Raw genomic sequence first — 6,166 nt, 5'->3', positions numbered from 1 at the left:
ACAAAGTATATGAGTAATAGTAGTGATTTTTGTCGAGGGAGCTCTTGTGCTCATTGTGTTTAAAAATAAAATAAAAACTGTAATCGAAATGACTGACGTTACAGTAGGCGACGCCGGTACAGTAGCCTAAGGGACAGACAACGTGATTTTTAAGGCGCACTGAATCAACTGTGAGCCAGAGCATGAAACAAGGGACAACTTAGATTAGTGCAGCTACTGTCAGTCTCAGGAAGTTCAATTCAAACAAAAACTTTTTTTTCAAAGACAGGAATGTAGGCCTACTTCGCATTAAAAAACAAAACACTGGTCTTGCTGCCCAATGTATTCCTTTTTCTAAAAAAAATAATAATATTTTTCTTCTTCTGACTACGTTTTAATCGTAAACTATGGCAATGAAATGACACCCCTCCAAATAGGAACTGCCTGAATGCATTTGGGAAGTTCGTGGATCCTGCATGCGTTATTGTTATTGGCATGATTTGTGCGTGAAATGAATGAAAGCATGGCGCATGCTATGCGTTTTGCTGAATTTAGTTTTTTTATATATAGTACCGTAGCTAAGTATCCTAAACAAAAGTATTTTTAATGAGGCGATTATTACGTGCGTCAAAGAGGTTCGACTGTTTCTTGCATGATTACGCTAAAAATATTGTGTGCAGCAGTGACAGACGTTTAGCTGAAGTTCTGAAATCTCAAATATCTGTCTTTGTTTTTATGTGCCGTAACAATGTACTTAGATGAAGAACAACAATATGTTTGAAATGTTAATGCAGGAGGAAGCTTGATTGCCACACTCACCTTGCAACGTTCTTCTCAGTATGACGATGGTAACGAGTAGTTGAGCGCTTACCAAAATCACGTGATGGTTTTACTGATAACGTCACACCTTTCCATGGTGGTTTACGGTTGGAGTAGCCAGGGCTGCGGCCAGACACTGATTCGCAAGTTCACTACTAGGGCCTACAATTAAGGTTTGATTTTAGTAAATAAAAGTAAATTAGCTTCCATTGTAGGCTACCAAAGAAGTCACATATTTAGGGGTGCTAATTCAGACATGTCACACCCATAACTAAGTTGAACTAGCCTACACGTTTTTTGGAAGGTTGAGGGGGAATTCATAATTTAATTTCCTTATGCTGCCACTGTCTCTGCTGAATGGTTATTGGTCCCAGGTTGGTTCTCTGCTCACCAAATACAGTTAGAATAGGAGGCATAAAATGAACCATACAGCATAACAAACTAGAAGGAGGCTGGGCACATCCTAACTTTATATTACTAAATATTATCTTTGGTCATTTACTATGTGTGCACTTGTAGGTTTTGTAGTCATGGTTATGCCACCTTACCTGACTTCTTTTTATAATCAAATCACTCTTGGGTGTAGTGAAGCAACCCCCTACATCCACACACAGACTCAGAGAAGGATGTAGAAAATACAAAAGCCTTTATTTTCCAATTCATTTACATTAATATATAATTAGATTAGATCTCTGGCCTTTCCAGGTCCTTTCCTAAACCACTGCTGTCTTGGGGAAAGGTGAGTCAGGAGTCCGCCACTGGAATACACAGGCAACACACACATAGTTTCCAATAGATTCTTCAGCCACATGAAACTCTGGCATGTGTAAACTTAAGTATCTTGTTGGGGCTGTTTTTAATTATTGGAGTACTGTGTGTGTGAAGTTTCATCTGAGATTTCAGTTGGATTGCCTAAAGCTATTTGAGCAAGGAAGTTGGATACAGAGCCAAGACAAACATAAGTCTCTGTCAAGACAGGACATTTGATTTTTGGTGTTGCACAGATTCATACACAATAAATTACTTGATGAGATGAACAAAACAACAATTAATAATCCTTTCAGTAAGGTTATAACACAAATTGAGTTTTTTTTTTAATAGGCAGATATCTACACTCCATGAAGCTTTAGTTCATGTTCAGGGGTTCCAAACTTTTCTTGGCAAGTGACCCTATTTTGATGTCACAAAACGTTGACGACCCCAATCATTCACAACATGTTGTGAGAGAGAGCACATCTCATCTCTGCTGTAATATCCCATTGAGAGTGCTATTTTCCCCAGATGTCCTAGCAAGCTAATTTGTTTGTTTGACTAACTCACCTGGTTGTTTTGCTACTTTGTTTGGAACATTGATCAAGCGTTACAGCACATGAGGATCTCATGGGGGATGTCTATGTTTATTTTATACATAGATTGTAGTAATGGATACGATTAGTTACTTGGATATCATGGGGGTTTTCATATTTTTGTATTTCTGTCTGTCTCTGCATCTTGTCTAACAACCCCTGACATTTTGAAAAGAAAAAAGAAAAGATTTTTCTCTTGGTAAAATCATCTCTTAACCAACAAGACCAGTGAAATCTGGAATAACTACATTCATGGTGCCTAGTGTTTCCTTGTTCAGATCAGAACATTTAATTTCATTGGAACATTCCGTTGTGTTTACCGTCCCAACCCTAAACCTGTTCCTCAGGTATGCCACCTGACCTCACTTAGTTCCTTCTTCCTCGTACATCATCATGAAGGTGACAGGAACGAAGATGTCGTTGCTGACACCATGTGCCAACATGTACTGAATGCAACAGGTATATTGCTAAACACTGATTTACATTAATATAACTCAAAAAAGACATAGCACTCCTTTAACATATCAAACCATGTATCATACACAATACATCCCAAAGTCATTCTCCTACATGTGTGGAATTGTTTATGTTAACTCAATCTGATCTGACAATAATATGTGAACTAAATCAAATAGATTATGCTGGTGGTGAAGTCATCTCTTTGATGATATGAAACGATTGCTTTAAAAGTGCTTTAAAAGAAGCACCATATATTAGGAAGGAACGAGACAAAGAGAGAAAACAACAAGAACACTAAATGCAACATGCATCTGCTATTGAGCCTAGTGCTCCACGCTACTGTATTTTGGTATAGTGCAGAATATAAAGCAACTGATAGTCACTCAGCTCACTGAAACATCTAAAAAGGTTTAATAAAATTGGCATTTGTTTGTTTCCTGCAACATCACGTGACACATAGTTGCAGATAGTATCTGACTTCTCAAAAAGAGAGGACAATATTTAAAGGTAAAGGTTCAGGTATGTTTGGCTACTGTAGAGCTCCCTCTGGCGTCGCAATATGTTATATATTTTATTCCAAATCGACACAGGGTCCATGCACCGCCCGGTTAGGTGAGGTCATATATTTTTTAAATGCCAATATTCCCATAGATACCCAGTTAAGACTATTAAATACATACTGTAGTCCACATCCTCAAATATACCTGCACATCTTCAAACTGCAGTTAATGACAATTACTCTATTACTATATTATTACTGCTATACTGCATTTTGGTAAAAGGTGTGAGGCATTTTAATGCCACTTTGTGTTCTTCTGCAATATACCACTTGTTAAAATTAAAATGTCAAAGGCATGATCAAAAAAACTGTAACTGTATCTAAATCTCAATTAAACCACGCCGAATCACAATCATTAGTAAACGGTGACGTAGTATCTGTAGTCAGAAGCCCAAAACAAAAATATACATTACAAATTATTACAAATATTTAAATCAGCTAGTCCCTCATTGGCTTGTACACACATCAATAACAATCCTTACAAAACACAACGGTACAAAATCAAGTACGAATGATATTGGCGATTTCACACTACAGCAACTCCTAGGCACTGGTGAGTAAGAAGATGTGAGAACAATCAGCATATTGTAGCAATATCCATTTGAAAAATAAATGAAAACATTTTACAGTTTCATATTTTCAAGTGTAGAAAGAAGCGACAAAATGGACCATGATGAATTGAAAATCTTTCTGATGTTTTTTATAATGCTCAAGAATAGACTGCTTGAAAATGCTTGCTGAAACAATGAATGCAACTGTGCATGATACTGTTTCAAGTTGTGTGCTGACAGACTAGTTTGCCAAAAAAACAGGATGTAAAAATGATGTCTGTCTGCAAAAACAGAATGCAAGAACTAGTCTGAAACTAACAACAGGAGTTTAGGCCAAAGTCAAGTTTAATCTTCACCTCAAGGTGACAGGAGTCCCAGATGTAATGCAGCTTACTTTATGTTCGCCATTAAAACTGCGTTGATATCTCAGCTGACGCATCACCCCAGTCTCATGGGTTGTTTTGATTGCTTTCGTTGTAGCTCTCGTAACATTGGAGAGTAGGCTAAGGTACTGTAGGACACATTGTTGCCATTGTTCGGGTTGTCCGCTTGGTCTTTCTTAGCGGACGAGACAAGTTCATGGCTTATTGGAGGTTCTCTCCTTATCACTCTAGTCTCATGCGTCCACAGACATCAATCATTTAGTCTGCCAAGTATAAGGGGTTTGCACGGTGTTTTACATTGCCGTGTTTTAGGTTGTACCAATAGGTCAGACTGAGAACAACATCTGGAGTATTATCGACTTCCAAAAGTTATCAGAGGAAAGGAGGCACCTGTGGTTGGACTTGGTATTGCCTCTCTCTCATCCAACTCATATGGATCTGCATCGTCAATAAACCGTAATTTCTCGATATATCGCACCTTTTGTTGTGGTCCAAGGTCCTGCCCTACATGCCTTTGTATCTTGGACACGTTTTGATGAGCTTTTCTGTTGTTTTGACACGGCTACAATCACTTAAGGTATCCAAAGTGCATAACACTCCATTATACTTTGTTCAGTTCTTAAATGGTTGTTTCTTCACACTATGATGCTATTTCTAGGTCATTTTTGGATGTTTCAAACATTACAAAGCACCACACAGCACCTTTAAGGACAATAGATCTGTGGAAGAGTAATAACATGCTGGGATGTTGCACTTGTCATCTCAACTCACCTGTGAGGTCAGTTTCCTTAGGACAGAATATGCAGTGACTTCTGTTAGCCTGTGGAGGGAGCCAAAGTCTGCAGTGCTGCACAGTAGTTCCTATTGCAACCTTTGAACTCTGACCCTGAGTCAGATGTTATTGGTGGTTTATAATGAAGATGAACAGGAAAGCATTTACGAAGACTGGTGTCAGATAAGTAGCTTAGGGAGAGAACAAGAAATAACATGAAATGTTATGCTGACATAGAATATAATAGACTAAAATAGAATTGAATAGACTTTATTTTCATGTCAGGCATGAAAATTGTCTTCGGTCTCACCAATAAAATAGACAGTGCAATATACACAGTATAGACACAAATCCATAAAACAGTGTTCACTGAGACACAACATATCCACATAAACACTTTAAATACAACAGTGTTCACTGACACTCAACATATCCACTGGATAAACACTTTAAATACAAACAGGGCAGATGTGCAGCTTCAGTATGTACATATTAACCAGGCTATGCTCCCATGGTCATTTCTCCCCAGTTTATTGACCATACTAATTGCATTTGGTATGAAAGAGCCCTTGTAGATCTTTTGCTTTGCCATAGGTACTCTATAGCGCGGTCCTAATGGAAGCAACTCAAACTCAGGGTGGAGGGGATGAGTTTTATCATCTAGGATTAATAGGGCTTTCCTGTATATGGCGGCGCTGTAGAGATCATCTAATCATCTTGTAGCTTTTATGTAATTGGTGTAGGCCTAAGTTTTACTATAGTGAATCAGTAGTCTTCATCAATGGGGAGCCAAGGTGCAAGTGGCTGCAGCATTCATACCACATTGGGGTTCAAATTCCCACGGGGACACCGGTTCAAATCCGACCTGTGGTCATTTCCCGATCCCACCACATCGCTCTCTCTCCCACTAGCTTCTTGTCACTCTGCACTGACCTATCTGTCCTAAGAAGGTCGTCTCCGACAGCCACAAGGATGAAAGTCACCACCTTTAAGGTCATCATCATGTTTGACAGCAATTGGATAAACCCTTGAGTACCCCACTGAGTTTAGGCTAGGTCATTGTAAGATAATGATATCAAAAGGGTTAGAATGATGAATGATGACGACACCCTTCAGGGAACTATGATGCATTCCATGGGAGAAGGCTTTGCATAGCAGATTGTGCATTATATCGGCTATTGTATATTGGGACTAGAGAAGACATTTAAAGAACTTCCTCAAATAATAGAGTAGTCAAAATATACTAAATTAATATAAATCAGCTAAATTAGTAACAATGTTTAGCAATATACCTTTTC

Source organism: Alosa alosa, chromosome 3 (genome assembly GCF_017589495.1).
Source record: "Alosa alosa isolate M-15738 ecotype Scorff River chromosome 3, AALO_Geno_1.1, whole genome shotgun sequence".
In the NCBI taxonomy this organism is placed as follows: domain Eukaryota; kingdom Metazoa; phylum Chordata; class Actinopteri; order Clupeiformes; family Clupeidae; genus Alosa; species Alosa alosa.
This window is presented reverse-complemented; position numbering follows the sequence as displayed.